This window comes from Triturus cristatus, chromosome 8 (genome assembly GCF_964204655.1).
Source record: "Triturus cristatus chromosome 8, aTriCri1.1, whole genome shotgun sequence".
NCBI classification, from domain to species: Eukaryota; Metazoa; Chordata; class Amphibia; order Caudata; family Salamandridae; genus Triturus; species Triturus cristatus.
The window spans coordinates 720,078,819-720,100,116 of record NC_140591.1 but is presented as its reverse complement, the minus strand read 5'-3'; the positions used below and the strand labels follow the sequence as shown (position 1 = coordinate 720,100,116).

The following is a 21,298-nucleotide window of genomic DNA, read 5'->3' as shown; positions in this document are numbered from 1 at the left end:
GGTCGGGTTGCCTGCCAACTCAGAGAGAAACAAGCTACTTTGAAATTGTATGTTCATTGGCTGCAGGACCAAAAACAAACACCTCGCCCTGTGACAAAATATCCAACAGCACTGACTGCTTTATGTAAGCTAAAAAATAACTGGTATCAATAAAGCCACATATGTCTTAATACCAAGGGGCAGATTTATGAGCCCCTTGCGCCTCATTTACGCCGCCGTTGCGTCACTTTTGTGACGCAGCGGCGGCCCAAATCCTGCGCCATGCTGTGGGGTATTTACAACGTGATGCATCTGGGAGATGCGTCACGTTGTAAAACCCTGCGGCCTGCGTACCTGAGCAGGGGGGGGGGGGGGGGCGTTCCGTCGCAGGAACGCCTCCTAAAAGTGGCTGAGTGAAATCTACAAGATTTCACTCAGTAACTTTTGAGCCCATACTGCGTCAAAACCCTGCGCCTGCTTGAAGCAGGCGTAAGGATTGACGCAGCATTGTAATGATAGGGCACCCCCGAGCCTTGCTGGAGCTGCGTTGCGCTTGCGACGCAACTCCAGCAATGCGCCACCTTTCCGACAGGAGATGCGTCACGCATCTGCCCATCCGAGTGCCACGGTGATCCGCATTGTAAATGCGGCGCATCAATGGTGGCGCAAGGATGGGCAGATGCCTCGCAACTCTTCTGGCGCATCTCTGCTGATTAGCAGAGATGCGCCAGACGTCATAAATCTGCCCCCAATTGCCTAAAGATGCCAATCAGGTGGGCCGTGAGAAGGCATTCGAAAAAGACAGTCATAAATATTGCTTCTTTGCATCAAATTCAGGTACGCAGGTAGCTAATGACAGGATTGGCCACAATGATGTGCAGAATGTTCCTCCCAACATGGTGTAAGCTACAGCCTTCATGGCTAGAGTAGTTTGTTAATTATGCCCTGTAAGAAAAGTTTTTAAATTCGATATCCACTGCTACTATATAATTTCTTAGCAAATGACGTCTCCATAAGAAGCGAAAAGCAAAAAACAAATAAAACCTGGACTCAATTCACTAAACCTGACTTATCAACTGCAGATGTGAAACTGAGCACAATGGCTAAATCCGACCAAAGTACATGCACTGGAATTAAAACAAAGCCCAGCTACTTTGTCAGATCTTATCGAACCGCTATTCTGATGCCGCGTGTACAAGCAAGTTTGCATAAAATGTGAACTGCCAAATAGATTTCTTAAAGGTACTAAACCAATTTTCCATTCTGTGTCATGATACCGGATCGCCAAATGGGTTTAGAAAGGCATAACAAGTCACTAATTGGTGTGGGTATATTTAGGCATCCCTTTCAAATAGTTATTGCTTAATGTATGTGTCAATGTTTTGCAGATGTAATCCAGTCCCAAAACATTGACAAATTACCAACTTCTGTGTTGCGGTGGTAATGCATTTGCATAAGTGGAAGGGTTCCATTTGTGATAAATAAATGTAAAAAAAAAAAAAGTTTGTTGCGGTAAGCAGTGATCAAGGAAACCACTGCCAACTCTCAAGCAGAGAAAAAAAACCCTTTTCTTTAAATGCATCCAAATTAAAAATGTGTACTTCATTTAAATGCGATCAAACACATAGTGGCCTGCTGAACCCAGGAGGCCACCATCACTATAACAGGCATCCAATTGGAGTGACTTGCAATTTGCAACCTACGTCGTGAAGATTGATGAGAGAGGTCAGACTGCGAACCACTATGATTCCAAATTTGTGAATAGACTTATCACTCACTATGAATCGCCAAATCAACAAGGTCTCCTCTGCATGCTTTAACACCCTCTGCATACTTAGCAAGAGATTCAAGTGGATCTCCCTTCCCGACTCCAGGAAAATGGTCAATCACTCACTTTTCACCAACAGCCTGGAATACAGCAATGCACTCTACGGCAGAATCAACAAAAACTGCTCCGCAAACACCAGACTGTCCAGAACGCCGCAGCCAGACTAACCCTCGATATCCCATGGCACAACCACATCATCCAACACCTCTGCAACCTCCACTGGCTTACTGTCGAAAGAAGAATAACTTTCAAGCTGCTCATGCACGCCTACGAGGCCCTCTCCAACACCGGACCCCAATACCTCAATAACCGCATCTCCTTCCATGCCCCCAAGAGAAACGTCTGCTCAAGCCGACCTCTCCCTAGCCAGCGTCCCACGCTTCTACAGGACCAGAACAGGTGCAAGGTCCTTCTCCTATCTTGCAGCCAAGATCTGGAACGATCTCCCCCTTCACCTCCGGTGAAGCCCGACACTGCACCAATTCAGGAAGGACCTCAAGACCTGTCTCTTCGAATGACTGCAACAGAGCTGCTCACACCCACACCTCAGAGACTTGAGACCCTAACGGGTGAGTAGTGCGCTCTACAAAAACCCTGATTGATTGATTGATTGAATCTCTACTACATAGGTCAGTTTGCAAAATTAATTTTCATTTGCAAAAAGATGGTGCGCAATGTGCAATCCTTTTTTTGTGAATGGAAATTTCACACATTAGGCCCAAACTGATGTGCTGTTCTGTGGCTATAACAAACTACAAAATAAATGTGAGATTCCCAGATTAGTGGGTATGTTGTAAAGAAATAGGCCTAAGACAAACAATACTCATTGTATGATTTATCATAGGCAACCTCATCCACTAGGATAAGATAAAACTCTCATGGTGGCCATAAACTCTGTTGTCCAATTCACAAACTGCACTTTGTGGTAAGTTTTCCTGTACATTCTTGTGCTACTTAACATACTACAAATTGGTATTTACAAACTGCACTTTTGTAATAACTTATACTTTTGTAGTAAGTCTCCACCTCCATTATTTACTACGGAAGGGTGTTGTGATACCATGTTTAGTGCTGCACAACTACAAAAGTGTAATTTACTACAAAAGTGCAGTTTGTGAAAAATGAAAAGTAGTAAACTTACTCAAGGGTTTGAACTTACTCAAAAGTGTATATTACCTTTGTGAATCAGGCTCAAGAAGCAGTATAATCAAGGGATCCTGATAAATATGTAAAGTAACTTTGTGTAACCCCAAAGGGAATTCCTTTATTCAGGGGTACACAGGGTCGAATTAAAAAACAGAAAGCGGATGAGCCTGGATAATTATGTCTCTGCCATCCTCAAAGGTGCCAGCAGGTTTTAGCCCATAGGGTTGCCCGTAAAGGGTCACAGATTTTCATCAGATAGATGGAAATCCCTACTCTAAGTGCTACATGTGCACTCATTCAAAGATAAGAGTAGGTCTTATGCGTCTAAGGTAAGACCTACTGTTACCTTTGAACAAGTGCGTATATGGCACTTAGAGTAGGGATCCCCATCACCCTGAGGAAAGCCCACAACCAAACTGCCACTTGCTAAAAGTATCTGGGGCAATTTCCAAGTACAGTTGCATGGTCTGTAATTTTAAATTCAATGTTATTTAAATGTATAAGGCGCGCAGCTACTCCAAGCCGTTTCCCAGTTCCAGCAGGTAGGAGTGAGAGAAAAGTGAGTAGAAATATAGTTACTGATTGAACAACCAGGTCTTCATTTGTCTACGAAAACTACTAAAGACAGTTTCTTCACATATAGAAATAGGAAGAGAGCTCCACAGAGTGGGGCCCAAGAAAGAGAAGGACCTACCACCCAGCCTGGTCAATTTGATTCTAGGGATAACAAATTTAGACTGTCCAGCAGAACGCAAAAGGCGAGAAGGAGTGTACAACTGAATTAATAATTGCAAATATTGCGGGGCAGTTTCGGGTTTAATTTTAAACATAAAGCTCAAGGCCTTAAATTTAACACGGTTCTCCACTTTTAGCCAGTGTAATTAGCGAAGCGGGCCGGAGGCTGACACCATCCTGGGAACCTGACACAGCAGTCTGGCAGCTGCATTTTGTACCACCTGCAACCTACATATTGTAGCTTTATGGGAGCCCAAATATAAAACGTTACCGTAGTCAAGTCTAGACGTAATCAGGGCCTGAACCACAGTACGTTGAACACAGAGGGGTAACATCCACACAATTTTTCTCAGCCATCTCGGAATGGTAAAGCTTGTCGCGGCCTCCTTAGTGATTTGTTGCTTCATTGACAGATAATCGTCAATGATAATACCGAAGTTACGAACTTGACATACTGGTTGGGGTAGCAAGCCCATTTCGATGGGCCAATGTTTCGGTCCCCAGATGTCTTGGTCTTTACCTAAAATCATAACCTAAGTTTTATCTCCATTTAGTCTGAGCAAGTTGTACAGCGTCCAAGATGCGATTTCCCTCAGACTGGTCTGGAGAGCAGATGAATCAGATCCCTTAGATGAAGTAAGGGTAAAGATTATCTGCGTGTCATCTGCATGAGAAAAAAGGGACAGCCCAGCCTCCTCAGCAATATATGCCAACTGGTGCAAATAGATAATAAACAATAGTGGACTCAGCACAGAGCTCTGGGGAACTCCATTAAAAGATCGATGAATATTATAACTAGCCGAGGTAGGGAAAACCTGAAAAGTTCGTTCCGCCAGAAAGGAGCTAAACCATTGTAAGGCTGAGCATCCAAGGCCTAAAGAATGCAAGGCTTTCAGCAAAACCGTGTAAGACACTGTGTCGAAAGCAGCACTAAGATCAAGTAGGACAAGAGCCACCATATCCCCGTGGTCCAAATGCCGTCTCAACATTTCAGTAACCCCAAGTAATGTAGATTCAGTGGAGAAACCTGCTCTAAAACCAGACTTAGAAGAATGAAGGAAACTCAAAGACTCAACCAAAGAAGCCAACTGAAGGTTGACATGTTTTTCAAGAAGCAGAGAAATAGGACGCAAGTTAGATGGCATAGAAGGATCCGCATTAGGCTTCTTTAAAAGCAGGGGGGCACCATGGCATGCTTCCAGTCAGGGGGAACAAAGCCTTCCTGCAAGGAGGCATTAAGAAGAACTATAATCAGCTGAAGCGTTGATGCCCCAAGCTGTTTCAGCACGGAAATGGGAAGACGGTCTCCGGGAGAGCCTGATTTAATGCTACCCAAGAGACTGGTAAAAGTACTCAGTTCTAACAGGGGCCAAGCTTTCACCCTAATATTGGATTCTACCCTATCCTGAATCCAAGAGACTTCTGTACTCAGAATAGTGGGTGCGGTATTGGGAGTCTGCGGAGAACCCAGCTGATTGTCATAGGTTAGAGTAGCATACATTTTCTCAACCTTCTCCACAAAAAAGCAAGTGAGATTCTTGCATTGCGCAGCAGTTAAGGCACAAGGAGTAGTCAGAGTGTTGGAGCCAGATAGTTCTTTGACTACTTTAAAAGGGGATTTTAGACAATGCTGAGCTTGGGAAATTTTCAAAGAAACAAACTCAGCGCGAGCTGATTTACAATGAAAATGGTACTCCTTTAGAGCCTTTTTATAACATCTGTCTTATAATATTTCCTCTACTGCCTTTCCAGATTTTTACACTTAGATTTCTCAATCTTGGGAGTCTCTGTAAACCAAGGGGCAGGCAGCCGATGGTAGCCTAAACGTTTATGGGATAAAGGAAGGCAGGTATCTACTGCAAGAGAGATCCATTTTTGAATGGAACCCAGATGTGCGCTCAGAGTTAGATGGGAAAAAGGCAGTGACCTCCGACTCCCATACATTAAAATGAAATGACATTAAAGCCTGCCTTATTAACTGCAGGTCTCTATCTAAACACTCAGATGATATTTGGCTATCTCTAATGGACAATGCTTGGGATTTGATGTTCCTTATTAGAGACCTGACTGAGGGACAGTAATAACCCTGACCTGGCCCTTGCTATCCCCCAGGTTTCCGAATTTTGTGTGCCAACAGGGGTGGAGATAGGGTAGGGGTAGATGTGGCCATTATCTTGAAAGTTACGTGGGAGGCCTCCACCTCCAAACTGGGCCAATTTGGTAATATTGAGGGACTAATCTTCTGAATAAAAATATCCTCGTTTTTTTCCTTTGCCGGGCTGCTGCTATATAGGCCTCCAGACTGCCTGCATAGCCACACATCGGAATTGGATGATGTCATTGCCCAGATGTCCCTACACTATGCCAATTTTTCGGTTCTGGGAGATTTTAATATACATGTTGATGATCCTAGCTGTCTCCAGGCTGCCCATTTAATATCAACACTTAAAAGTTTTAACCTCACCCAGTTGGGTACCGCACCTACACATAGAGCTGGCCATATTTTAGACTTAATTTTCTCAAATATTCAATATTTGAGGGTGGAGATGCCGCTTCGCATGATATAGACGGACCACTTCCTTGTCCCTTTTACGCTTAGTTTCAAGGCTTAACATCCTTCAGGTATAAAACTAACAGAAGTAAAGAAGAATTGTAGTAAGGTCACTACAAACACCCTGGGGCCAGTCCCACATGCAACAGCGCCACAACTGTCAGGCAATCCTGATAGCGACGCCTCCTGCTTTAACCCTTGGATGGGGTCTGCATTAAATGCTGTTGCACCTTTGAGGTCAATCACTTCTTCCAGAGTCACACCTTCGGACCCTTGGTTCTCAGTTGAACTCAGAAGGGATAAAAGCAGCTGCAAAAAGATTGGAAAGCTGCTGGAGAAAGTCCTACAAACCTGCAGCCAAAAGTGCCTATAAGGAGGCCTTGAAGAAATTCCACAAACTGCTGAGATGTAAGAGGAGGGAACATCTTGCGAGATGTACAGAGAGTTCAGAAAATGTTTTTAATAAAATCTTTGAGATCGTAAAATCCTTTACCGAACCAGCAGCATTGTATGGTACTATCCACCCCTCCCATACCCTCGGCATGAGCCTGTCCGAGTTCTTTGAAGAAAAAATACAAAAGCTGTATTCCTCATTTACGGTGGTGACAGAGACCACTGCAATCAAGGAATCCCTAGTCCCTCCTAATGTCCTTACTGTTTTTTTCCGGATTTCCATCCTATAACAGCTGAGGAGTTATTGGCTGAACTCCTGAAATGTAAATCGGGTTCCCCGGGAGACCCCTCCTCACTCATTTTTTAGAGAACTGGCCCCGTGGTTAAGTCCCGTACTAAACAAAATCTGGAATGCCTCATTTACACTGGAATTTTTTTAGCAATTTGGAAACAGACATACCTTCTACCATTGTTGAAGAAACCAAATACTGACCCTGAAGTGTTTAGCAATTTTCCACCGATTTCCCTGCTATCTGCACCTGCTAAAGTCTTGGAGAAATTGGCTCAGTGACAACTAGCCCATTTTGTAGAAGCCATTGGCCTCTTACATGACTCTCAGTCAGGCTTCTGCTCGGGCTATAGCACGGAGACAGCTTTGGTAGAAGGAGCCGAGTCAGTGAGAGTGACAGTTGACAGCGGCACATCTGCAATGTTAGTGCTGTTGGACCTTATCAGCTGCGTTTGGTACAGTCTCACATTCATTTCTGTTGGAAAGACTAAATTATCTTGGTGTGCAGGCGGTGGCACTTGACTGGATCCGGTCGTATTTTGAAGACCGCACCCATCGGGTTTTCCTTCGCCCGTTCTCCTCCTCACTCAAACCATTAGTATGTGGAGTGCCTCAGGGTTCCGCTTTGAGTCTGTTGCTCTATAATACCTGCCTTGCCAGTTTGGCTGCTCTTATTGCCACATGAGGGGGGGTGAAGGTAGTTTCCTATGTGGGTGACACTCAGTTGGTGTTCTCTTTTAAAGAAGAATCCGCTGCAGCCTTCCATAAATTTAAGGAATGATTAAACGACATTGCAATCTGGATGAACGAAAACTGTCTTAAACTAAATGCAGACAAGACGAAGGTCTTGTTTTTAGTCAAACATCATCCCCTCCCCCCGGATGTGCCTTTGGTGGCCGGGAGAGTTGGGCCGCCTGTGCCTAAGGACTCAGCTGGGGATCTTGGAGGTAGGTGGGGGACAGACCTCTTCTTTTCGGCTCAAGTCCAGCAAATCTCTGCTGCCTGGTTTGGAAAAATGAGACCCATCAGGACATTTTTACATTTTCTGTCAGAGGAAAGCTGGAGGATTACAGTCCATGCAATGGTAACCTCTCAGCTGGATTATGCCAATTGCCTCTACCTGGGGTTGCCCGACTACCTAATCCACAGGCTGCAGATGGTCCAGAATGAGGCAGCGAAGCTAATCTACCGGGTCCCTTTTTGCCATCATATCTCCCGGCAATTGAGACAGCTACACTGGCTCCCAGTGGCCAGGAGGATAGAGCTTAAGGCACTCACTCACATCTTTCGAACCACTAACAAGCAAGGGCCCTGGCTACCTCAGGCAGAGGCTTAGCCCATATCGAGAGGAACAGAGCCTGAGATCAAATCAGCTGCATCTCCTCTGTGCCTCACGATATGCAGAGACTCGACAAGGGGGCAGGTCCTTCACGGCAAGGACAGCCAAATTATGGAACCCACTTCCTAGCCACCTGCGCTAGTTAGAAACAGAACATGAGTTTAGGTAGGCCTTAAAAGCCTGGCTCTTTAAGCATGGGTAGTAGTATCATTGGCTGCTCAGTCCCTCTAGTCTGCTTTCTAGCGCCGGGACACCTCGGGCGAGGTAGCTGCGTGCGTTATAAATGGCCATTGATTGACTGATTGAACTTCATCTATGTTTTTTTGTTGGGTGGGGGTTGCTGTCTGCACGCTGGGCCGTGTCAGGGTGTCGAGTGAAGAAAAACTGCAAGTCCCAGAATCTACAGTGTTATTGGCTCAAAGATGAGGGCTGACTGAAGAAGCTCCTCATCGTGTAAAACCAGACAAGAAACCCTGAAACTGCACGTGCCAGACCACAATGCAAGCACCAGCGGAAGAGCAAGGATCAAGGCGCAGTTTCAGAGATTGTCTCCATAAAGCAGATGGTAAGGACTTTATGAAAAAAGCCCGCTGCCCCCCTCACCCAGGTGGGCGACTGAGATGCAGACCGAGCAGTGCCAGATCTGGGTTTATCAAAAGCAAGGACTAATAAGGACATTCAACAGCTTTGTGTATCTTATAACATTAAACAACTTAATCGGAAAACACACTGTTCTTAGATTTCTTCTGCGGTAATTAAATAGCCATTCAATGCCAATTAATCGCAGTTCAATAGGGAGCCTGTCAGAGAAGTGCTAAGTACACATCTGAGACTATTTAATGCCCACATACTTTGCCATATCTAAGTTAAACAATGATTCATTAGATCCGCCCTCCCCGAACAATGGCGAGGCTAAGCCTCGGGTAAAAGATTCAGAGCGCTTTTGTTCTGCAATAAAAGGCATCAGACCTCGCGGTGTAATATTCTTTTCACGAGAACTTTGTAAACTGCTTTAATCGCGTGAGCCAAGATGTGCTCAGGTGTTCAGTATCCACGCTGGCACCCCCAGGTGCTCTGCAGTCCACTCCTTCAAATCTTTTCATCCGAACCGGAGCACACCTAGCGAGGCCACACCTGTTTGATTTAGAAACCAAACTCCCTCGGCTTGATTGGTTTTATTTGCCAAATGCAACTGTGTCCAAAGATGAATGCATTTGAAGAACAGCCAGAGAGCTCTTGTCTTCCGCGCACCTATTCTGGAAAGTTCCAGAATACTGTATTTGTTTTTACAGACAGCAATGGCGTGCGACCTTCCTCGTCCATGTTTGCGGTGTGTACAGTTAGGGACCTCAACCATTATTAATGGGGGAGGGTGAGTCCATGTTTAATCTGCTGAGCAGGAGCCCACTCAGAAATCTACCAGTCATGCGATAGAACCTAGACAGGATTGATTCATGCATGCAGTGCTTAATTAGTAAAAAAACGTCATGCAGGGGCTCTCGACAGGAGGGCACTTGAGCTTGCACCATCCGTTGCCCCTGGCAGCACTGCCAGCGACAGCACCAGCACACTACTAATCATCACACTCTTTTAAAAGTGTGACAATTCATACTATTACAGGCCCCCAAAGCTATATGGCTTTGGAGGCAAATACTAATAATTGGAAATTGAATTTGAAATAATAAACAGAAGTTGTTGTGCTCGTACCTAAATTGGCAGACACCACTACCGTGTGGCAGACAGCCATAAGCCCCGGTGCTGGCAATTAAGTGCCGGTGCTGAGCACCAGAAAGCACCTGCACAAATTAAGCACTGCATGCATGAGTTCCAATGAGAAAGGTTATAGTGAGAGGCGTAGCCCAAAAAGCAAAGGGACAGTTCATGTTTCTGGTAAGCAATATATCAATAGTTATTAGGGATCAGTATACTCTGCTGAGGATGTTAGCATATGGTAAATGTCCGCTAGTCTGTCGCAATTATGTTCATGAGCAAAGGGTGAAAATTAGGAGAAATGGGTAAAATGAGTTGATAGTAATACCTGGAAGAATATGGGCAATATGGCTATTTGCAAGCTTGCACCCTTGCTAAGCGTTTGCCCAGCGTTAAATACAGAGATTTGCCACTGAAAAAGTATTGTCAGAGACCAACATGTTTTACACTTCACAGCAAAGAATCTACATTCTTGAACACGTATTTTTTGGCTGTCTCCATTGCCGGAATACATCCGAGTACCGAACTATGGGGGATATTAACAATAAAATGTCAGAGCGCAGTGTGACTACAAAATTGGTAATGCCATGCTGCGACATTTTAAAATACGGCCCATCCCTGCGTTTCCCTAGTACTGGCGCTGAAAAAGCTGCCTAGCGCCAGCGCAGGAAAGCTTGCAACATGTTGCAAGGGTGCCTGCACTGCAGGTGCGATTGTTTATATGCAGGAAGGGATACCTTCCTGCACATAAACAATCTGGAAAGGTGATTTGCTGTTTCTATGTGTGCTGCAGCACACATGGAAAGTGCAAAAAAATAAAAAATTCTCCTAGTATCACCATCCTAGGACCAGACCTGGCCTTAGTCTTTTGTGTTGCCCCATCCTTGTAAACATGGGGCAGTATAAAAAAGCAATGGTGTTGCGGCGGAATGCCCACTGCAACCCCCATTGCATTACCCTTTCACGCAAAGAGAAGCATGAAAAGGGGCCTTATATATATACAGGGGGCTGATAAGCCACATTAAGTGGCTTACTGCTGCCTTGTAAATAAGGAAAAGGAGATATCAGCACCAGGACATCACTAAAAGTGACGTTCTGGTGGGGAAAACCTCTTGTAAATATGCTCCTATGTGTTCCTACGTACTAAAACCAAAAATGTATCTTGCAAGATAGCATGAAACTTAAGCCTTTCAAAAAGTACTAATTTATTCATGCAAAAAAAGGTTACTTAAGGTTTACTGTCATAACAGTTCATAACCTTTGCAGTGAATGGAAACAATGGTTTTGTTTTGTCAGATTAAGCTGGTCTAGAGTTTGGATGTTAGAGCCCTGTTTCTAAATTCATTAACTCACCATAAGCAGCTTCTCCACAACGTTATGTGGGCTGAACTTTCCGTAGGCTTCATTTGTTTATGATTGTTGTTTGCCTCAATGTTGCACTTGGTCATGGAATCCTCCCTAATCAATAACACTATGGAGTCCACCCCAATCAACGACACTGCCCCGACCATTGTACTTTGGAGGAGAAATCTGTGATTCCTTCAATTTGATCCTGAATACATTTATGCTAAATTATTTATACTTTAGTGTGCTACATGTTAGCACGGATCATGAGCAAAATTGTAGAAAAGGGTGTCCAAAAAGACACACTGAACAAAAATCTACTTAAGCAGATTTGCAGCAAGCAGCCTAAAGCTTAACTCTAATTTAGAACTAAAAGACAGTATGAATTTTATTTAGTAACATACTACACCCACACAAATACTTCACATAACGAATCGTTATTTAAACATCTTAAAAACATGGTATGTAAACAGGCGATCTTGTGAGGCAAGTGGCATCATTTGTGATAATTGTGGCCACAATATATATACAATGGGGCAGATTTATGTTTCCTGGCGCATCCCTGCAAATCAGCAGGGATGCGCCAGGAAAGATGCGTCACGCAAGTTTACCCTTGCACCACCACAGATGCGCCGCATTTACAATGCAGCGCATCGTGGCGCAAGGATAAACAGATGCATGAAGCATCTGATGGCGTAAGGGCGGCGCATTGCTGGAGTCGCGTCGCAAACACGACGCAACTCCAGCAATGTTTAGGGGCTGCCCATACCTAACATGCTGTGTCATGCCTTACGCCTGCTTCAAGCAGGCGCAAGGTTTTGACGCAGCAGCGTTGGAAAAGTGACTGAGTGAAATCTTGTAGATTTCATTGCGTCACTTTTCCAAGGCTTTTTCCGATGGAACGCCCACCCTACATATATTAAACCTGACGCAGGTTTAATGTAGCGCAGGGCTTTACAACGTGACACATCTCCCTAGATGCGTCACGTTGTAAACAAGGCGCAACATGGCGCATGGTTTACGCCGCCGCGTCACGAAAGTGACGCAACGGCGACGTAAAAGTGGCGCAAGTCTAACATAAATCTGCCCCAATATTTCTATGTAGAACTTTGCCAGTGTGCAAGAGTATTTTGTGTGTGCTGTTGGCAGCCTGGGGCACCTGATAACCCTAACTGACCCCTATGTAGCAATCTATGTTGTGAAATCTATTCGTCTGGAATCTGGGTTTAAACCATGAACTTTCTGTGTTTCATAAATTCCATATATCATTTTTGAAATTAGTTAATCATCTTCTTGGCCCATGAAAATACAAGTAAGATAAAGTAAAATAAATAGAATAAACCCATTGTCTCCCAAAAACAGGGGAGAGGAAATATTGGAAGTGTCAAAAACGTATTGCATTTTGTTTTTGTGTAACACTAGTGCTTGACATCCAAGGGAAAGGGGAGTAACCTGCGGTCTGTGAGTGAGATTGTCCTCAAGGACATTGCTAGCCTCTCTCTGGAACAGTTAGCTGAAATGAAGTCCAAAGGCTTGTCAGGATATGGGTATTTTTAGAATTCTCACTGCAATTCCGAGTAAAATGTGTTGTTCCGAAATATTAGTAATGGATATATAAACAAGATTTAGAAATGCATATTGGGCATTTAACAACTGGCCAACAAATGGCTTTAATGACCCAACTACATTGATGAATTAAAATATGTGATTTGTGAGAAATACTGCATGTTATGGTCCAGGGGGCCTTTGATGTAAAATTCACATGGTGGATATGCGGCCCAACATTAAGATGTAAATGCACGTTTTGTTGATAATTTACCCTCATGGCCATTAACACCTAGACCAACAGCCCACAAGCGATGATATCTAGAATTTGAAATGCACTGCAACTATCTCTAGTCACTTTCATAGGATAAAAATTGCTATGTGTACTAGAAATAACGTAAATAGATGAAACAGCCAAGACACCCTGGGCCTTGAGGGAATCAAAGGTATCCATGCAAAATATCCTCTCTTCAACAGAAAGAAAAAAATACCTGCTAAGAATCCCTATCACATTTCTTTTGAAGTGGGATCTTATTAATTTAAAAAGTGACGCTCTGGGCAATTTATACAAAGAAAATCTTCAATACCCACTACTAAAGAATTTAATTTATTTATAGAGGTAACCACATCCATTCGACCAACACTTTTCAGTTGAATAAAAGGCTTACACATGTTCTTTCTCCCTGTCAGAGTAGGAGGACATGTAATAATGAGTCATCATGTCAGAATAGGACTGCAAGGTGTACTCAATGAATATTGAAGACTTAGGGCCTGATTCAAATAAGTAATCTGAGACAAATTCCTAACTTTACGACTTTCGGTATTCACAAAGGGCATTTAGGAGTAGTAAAGTTAGGATTTTGTCTTAAGTTTTGGTCTTAAGACAAAATCCTAACTTAAGTTTAACTTAAGTTTAACTTAAGACCAAAACTTAAGACAAACTTAAGACAGATCCTAACTTCACTACTCCTAAATGCCCTTTGTGAATACCGTAAGTCGTAAAGTTAGGATTTTGTCTCAGATTACTTTTGTGAATCAGGCCCCTTATTAACAGACCAAAAACTGACTGTAGGTGAATCGATTGTGCATGTTCTTTGGCTCAGCATGATTTAATATCCGCTTTAAAAATACTTCCAGATTTGCATCAGAGGTAGCTGCTAGTAGAACTATGTTAGAACTGGGGGTCTCTAGTTGGCAGATAGGGATCCTTGCTTCTAAGTCAGGGAAAAGGGATTACACTACTGGATAACCCCTGCTCACTCCCTTAGTATTTTGGTATGAGCAGACAGGCGTATCTCAGAGGCAGTGTGTTAAGCATTTGTCAACACATACAGTAATACAGTGAAAACACTACAAAATGGACACCACCCAGGTTTTATAAAAAATAAGTATTCTTTATATAGACTTAACACAAGACCACAAACGACAAAAATCCACAATACTGTACTCAAAATTGACTTAAAGATGGTAGAAGTAACTTAGTTCAAGTTGATGGTAAATGCGACAAAGTTCTCACAAAAATACCTAGATGCGCAACGTAAAATAAACAAAAGGCTCGCAGCGTTGGAGATGCATTGGTTCCTTGCTTCAGGGGAGAGGATGCGTCGCGCCTCAATGCTTGCTCAGAGTAGGGGATGCCTCTTGATCCTTACCGGAGAGGAGGTGATGCGTAGATTCTCGTACTGCGTCCCGGTTGCGACAATCCGGTGCGATGCGATAAGATGGCATCCTTGATGTGATGATTTATAGACGATGCGTGCACTCCCGGCGGCCGTGCGGCGACTCTGTTACTTGGGAGCCGTGACAGGCCCTGAGACACGCTTCTCCGTGATGCGACGGCGACCTCTGCGGCGGCGTCACGCTTCTCCGGTGATACGTCGGGCAACAGTTTTGACGAAGACACGCTTCTCTGGTGATGCGGCAGTGACCATTTAATGCGATGACACGCTTCTCCGGCGCTGTGACGGCAACAGCTGCGACTGCGACATGCTTCTTCTCATTGAGTCGCGCTTCCAGCTCCCAGCGACACACAGTATTCTGCAGACAGAATTCCCAGCAAGGAAATTCAGAGGGGAGCTGGTGGTGAAGTCTTTTGTCCCTGAGACTTCAGCAGGAGGCAAGCACAAGTTCAAACCCTTGGAGTAATATTCTGCAAGATGATGAAAGTCCTTTGAAAGTTCCTTCTCCTCTCCTTGGCACTGAAGACACCACTGTAGGCCAACCCAGCAACCCCCATACTGGCAGGGGGACAGTACAACTCCTACAGCTTCCTTTGGTTCTTCTCCTTGGCAGAGGTTAGTCTTGTTGTTGCAGAAGTGATCTAAAGTCTTGGGGTCTGGGTCCCCATATTTATACTACTATTCTCTTTGTTCTCTGAAGGCAGAGAGGCCTTTGCCTAGTCCTAACCAGTTCTGGTCAGACCAGGGGGACTTTGTTGACAAGTTTTCTTCTTTCCTTTCACAGTGTAGGCCAGGGACATCAAACGCACCACAGGATATGGAGCCAGCATTGTGGATGAAAGGCACAGCACTATTCAGGTCTCAGGTGCAGCTCCTCCCACCCATCTACATGCAGATCTCTCTATTCAGCCCAGTGCTGACTCACCCTGTCTCCTGGGATCCCCTAGCCCCGGTCACTCCCAAAACCAGACACACAATACACAATCTAGCAGAGGCAGGCTTGGACAGTTAGGTAATTTCAAACACAATGTTAAAACCAACTTCACTAAAAGATGTATTTTATCATTCTGAGTTCAGGCATACTAAACTCGAATTTCTACCATGTTCCCTGGGTCAGTTAGGATTATAGGATGTACTAATCAAACTGCCCATTCTGGCCTATTGGGAACAGGTAGCCTTGCAATAGTGAAAAACGAAAATGGCTGTCATTCACTATTAGGACATGCCACACACACCAGGGCATGTCTTACCTTATACTTACAATGCACCCTGCCCTTGGGCCTACCTTAGGGGTGTCTGATATGAAGATAAGGGAAGGTTTAGGGAATGGCAAGTGGGTGCACTTGCCAAGTCGACATGGCAGTAACAGACTGCACACAGGCCCTGCAATGGCAGGCCTGAGATACACTTTACAAGCCGCTTCTGGGGTTGGCACAACCAGTGCTGCAAGCCCACCAGCAGCATTTGATTTACAAGCCCTGGGCACACATGGTGCACTGTACTAGGGTCTGACAAGTAAATCAAATAACCCAATCATGGAGTCACTAATCAATACATCAATTTAACATAGGGAGCACTTGTACTGTGGCACTGAATAGCAGTGGCACCGTGCCCAAAGCATCTAAACCAGCAAAACATATCAAAAACAGAGGAGGCAATCAGAAAAAATGGAAGGGAGACTCACGCCAATGGTACCATGTCTAACACGTGTCCCCTCCAGCTGAAATGTGGGGAGAACTACCCTTTCCCTTGGGAGTTCTCATCACTAAGGCAGAAAAATCTGGACAGACCATCAGCATTGGCGTGTTCTGTACCAGGGAGGTGTTCCACCATAAAGTCCATCCCCTGTAGGGAAATGGACCACCTCAACAACTTTGGGTTCTCACCCCTCATCTGCATCAACCATTTGAGGGGCCTGTGGTCTGTCTGAACTCGGAAGTGAGTCCCAAACAGGTATGGTCTCAACTTCTTCAGTGCCCAGACCACAGCAAATGCCTCACGCTCAATTGCACTCCACCTCTGTTCCTGTGGAAGTAACCTCCTACTGATGAAGGCTACAGGTTGGTCTAGGCCCTCCTCATTAATCTATGATAAAACAGCCCCCACACCATGCTCTGAAGCGTCTGTTTGAACAATGAATTCCTTTGAGAAGTTGGGTTTCCTGAAGCACGGGTGATGTGCACATGGCTGTCTTCAGGGCATCAAAAGCCTTCTGACAGGTGTCAGTCCAGTTCACTTTCTTGGGCTGCTTCCTGGAAGTCAGCTCAGTCAAGGGTGCAACAATGTTGCCATACCCCTTGACAAACCTCCTGTAGTACCCCGTGAGTCCTAAAAAGGCTCTCACCTGTGTCTGAGTCTTTCGGGGTTCCCATGCCAGGATGGTATCAATCTTGGGTTGCAGGGACGCCACCTGGCCGCTCCCTACCTGGTGCCCCAAGTACACCACGGAACCCTGCCCGATCTGGCACTTACTCGCCTCGATCGCGAGGCCTGCCTTGCGCAGTGCCATCAACACTTCCCAGAGGTGGCGCAGATGTTCTTCCCAACTGGCGCTGAACACTGCAATGTCATCCAGGTAGGTGGCACTGAAATCCTCCAGTCCAGCCAACACCTGGTTGACCAACCTCTGAAAGGTGGCAGGGGCATTCTTCATCACAAAGGGCATAACCCGGAATAGGTAGTGCCCATCTGGTGTGGAGAATGCTGACCTCTCTTTGGCCCCATCAGTTAAGATGATCTGCCAGTACCCAGACGTCAAATCATACGTGCTGAGGTACCGTGCAGCCCCTAACCGATCAATGAGCTCATCAGCTCTGGGGATGGGGTGCGCATCAGTCCTGGTGACGGAATTGAGTCCTCGGTAGTCCACACAGCACCGGAGTTCGGGTGTGGCACCAGGCACGGCAACCTTTGGGACCAAGACCACTGGGCTGGCCCAAGGACTGTTAGAGGACTCAATCACCCCTAAGGCAAACATCTTGGAGACCTCCTCCTTGATATAAGCTCTGACCTTGTCAGTCACTCTGTAAGCCTTGTGCTTCACAGGAGGACTGTCTCCAGTGTCCACATCATGGACGCACCTCTCAGTGACACCAGGAATCAAGGAATACAAATTAGAGAATTGTCCCAACAGTTGTCGACAATATTTCTGCTGATCAGGGGTCAGTGTGGCAGAGAGGCTCACACCCTCCACTGACCCATCTCGCTCTGTTGCAGACAGGAGGTCAGGAAGAGGTTCAGTCTCCTCTTCCATTCCATCATCTGTCGCTAGGAGCATGCCCACTTCGAACCTTTCTAAGTGGGGCTTCAGGCGGTTAACATGCAGGACCAGCAAAGGGTTCCTTGGAGACCGCAAGTTCACCAGGTAGGTGGGATTACTTTTGCGCTCTACCGCCTCAAATGGACCGGTCCACCTGTCCTGGAGCGCACAAGGCTCTACAGGGGCCATGACCCAAACTTTCTGTCCAGGTTGAAGCTCAATCAGAGTGGCATTCTGATCGTACCACCGCTTCATCTCTTCCTGGCTGGCTTCCAGATTCGCGTGAGTGAGCTGTCTTAATCGCCGAGGTTTTTGAAGGCCAGCATGTAACTGTATACATCCTGGGGAGGTTTCCTGGGAGATTGCTCCCAGCGTTCCTTGACCAGACTCAAAGGTCCTCTAACCGGGTGCCCATACAGCAGTTCAAAGGGGCTGAACCCTAGGGACTTCTGTGGCACCTCACGGTAAGCAAAAAGCAGGCATGGCAAGAGGACGTCCCACTTACGCCTCATTGGTTCCTCAAGACCCATAATCATGCCTTTGAGGGTCCGGTTGAATCGCTTAACCAGCCCATTACCCTGGGGGTGGTAAGGAGTGGTGAACTTATAGGTCACACCACACTCCTGCCACAGAGACTTCTTATAATTGGAAATGAAGTTTGTACCTCGGTCAGATACCACCTCTCTGGGGAACCCCACACGGTAGAAAATCCCCATCAGTGCGCGTCCCACTACGGGGGCCGTCACTGTCCTGAGTGAAGTGGCTTCCGGGTACCGGGTAGCATGGTCCACCAAGACCAGGATAAACCTGTTGCCCATGCCCGTCTTGGGGTTTAGTGGCCCCTCAATGTCAATGCCCACCCGTTCAAAGGGGTGCTGACTAGAGGGAAAGGTTGGAGAGGGGCCTTTTGCTTCCTCCCACTTTTCCCACTTGCCTGGCAAGTTTGACATGTCCTACAATGAGTGTCTGAACTTGTCCGCATCTGGGGCCAATAAAAGTGGGTGACAAGCCTTTCAAAGGTCTTGTCCTGCCCCAGAGGTCCAGCTAAAGGTACATGATGAGCCAACCCCAGTAGGAAGGCTCTGAAGCGCTGGGGTACCACCAGCACACGGGCTGACCCTTGCTCAGCAACCTTATGCTCGCTATACAGGAGGTTTTTTATTTTATTTTTATTTATATAGTTTTATATAGCGCGAACCAGACCCAAGATAGGGTATCAGAGCGCTTTACAAGGCATAAGGTGAACACATTCAAAAGGATAACATTGCATATACAAAGACATACCCCGAAAGTAACGAGGCGTAACAGTAATGAAATGACTAGTTCTAGGTAGTGAAAACATTCAAAGTTCGTGTCGGTTTACACTTCACGTATCAGCAATGGGGGAGAAATGCACTGAGTCTTGCAATACAGTTCGAGCTCATGACAGTCATCAGTTACGGTCAGGGAACCCACAATAGAGGTAGATAGTGGTTGAGGTTCAGGGTCGTGGTTGTGCAGAATTAGAGTAGGAATTTGCTCATCAGGTATAATTTTGCTTCCTTTTTGAAGAGAGGTGTAACGGAGATTTTTCTGATATAAGGTGGGAGAGAGTTCCATATCCTTGGCGCAGCCCCGGAGAAAGATCTGTTTGAAGTTTTCGACTTTTTGAAACGTGAGGGTTTCAGAAGTAGATTGTTTGAACTCCTTGAATGCCTGTTTCCCCCGGATAAGGTGAGTTTTTGGGCTAGGTACTGTGGGGTGTTGTGGTGTAACGCCTTGTGTGTGATGCAAGCCCTTTTTAGGTGGATTCGGGCTTCGTAGGGTAACCATTTGAGAGCTTTCAGATGTGGTGATATGTGGTCAAATTTCCTAGACCCTGTTATGAGTCTTGCTGCGGCATTGAGACAGGCTTTTAGCGGTGCGGTTGAGATTTTGGGAAGTCCAGCGAGGATGGTGCATCCGTATTCAAGCCTTGAAATAACTAAGGACTGGACTGCGGATTTGAGGTCGGAATTCTGGAGAAAAGGTTTCATTTGTCTGAGATAACTGAGGTGGAAGCGAGCGTTTTTAGTCAGTGATTTGATGTGATGTTGCATGTTGAGGTTCTTATCTAGAGTGATACCTAGTGATAAGGAGGAGTCTACTACAATTGGCGTGCAGTTCAATGCAGTGATAATTTTGATCCAATCCTTTGTCTCCGTGGAGTTCTTGGGGGGGGGGGGGGGGGGGAGATTAGGAGAAATTCTGTTTTTTGAGAGTTAAGCTTGAGAAAGTTGGTTGATAGCCAATGGACTGTCTTTTCGAGGGCTAAGTTCATTGACTTTATCTCTTCGATAGAGGCGATCTTGATGTACAGTTGGGTGTCACCCGCGTACATGTAGAAGGAAATGTTCTCCTGCTGTAGTAGCTCGGTGAGTGGTTCCACGTATAGGTTGAATAACATTGGAGATAGTGTGGAGCCCTGAGGAACTCCCAGAAGGTTAGGGGAGGAACCTGACAGATTGTTGTTGATCATGTAGGATTGTGTTCTGTTTTCCAGGAAGGATTTGAACCACTGAAGGACTTTACCTGAAAACCCCATCCTGTTTTCTAGTTTTCTTAGTAGTTTGTCATGATTAACCGTATCAAAGGCTGATGAGAGGTCAAGTAGGACTAGCAGGCAGGTTTTGTTGTGGTCAAGAGCTTGGAGGGCATCATCTACTATGTGTAGGATGGCTGTTTCTGTGCTATGTCCAGGTCTGAAACCCGATTGGTGAATGTTCAGTAGATTGAAGTGCAAGATGTGCTGGTTTAGTTGTTGCTGCACACATTTTTCCAGGACATTTGCTAGCATGAGAATGTTGGTTATTGGTCGGAAATTGTTGGGGTCTGAGTTATCAGCTGTAGGTTTTTTCAGGATAGGGGTGACTTGGCCTGTTTTTAGGCAGACAGGAATGTGACCTTGTGAAAGAGAGGCATTGATGATTTTGGTCCAGAGGGGTGCGATGACATGGAAGAGGTGTGGTAAACAATTAGATGGGACAGGGTGGTTAAAGTGATTATTGAGTTTGGTCGTTGCTAGGATATTAGTGATGTCTATGAGATCGTAGAGTCTAAACGAGTCCCAGTGAGAGTTGTTTTTAGGTTGCAGTAGTTCTTGCAGTGCAGGAGATATGGCTAGACTGCTCTTTGTCGAGGCTGCGTTGGATGCTGCCTCACTGAGTTCGAGTTGCAGTGAGTTAGTTTTAGCTGTGAAAAATAACGAAAATTCTACACAGCTCAACTGTGATTTAGATGCAAGGATTGAGGATTTAGCTAATTTGTTGGATTGTTGTTTCAGGATTTCGAAAAGTTTCTTAGATCTATTGTTCTCTCAGTAGATCCAGTGTGATCCAGACTGATCACCTGCTGCCTGGTTTGTGGCCTGTCACCGCAAACCCTCAAAAGAAGGGCACTTCCTCTGTCCTGCACAAAATTCCTCCCTGGAGGGTCCCGCTTCTTGCTGCCAATGGGTCAGCTCAGGCAGGTCCCCCAGTTCAG

At 45.5% G+C, this 21,298-nt stretch overlaps 1 protein-coding gene across 1 annotated transcript in view; it reads right to left on the bottom strand.

Moving 5' to 3' along the window:
• The window catches only part of ABCC4 (ATP binding cassette subfamily C member 4 (PEL blood group)), a 1,516,984-nt gene that overhangs the window by 607,335 nt on the left and 888,351 nt on the right, over positions 1–21,298 (bottom strand). The window lies entirely within an intron of this gene.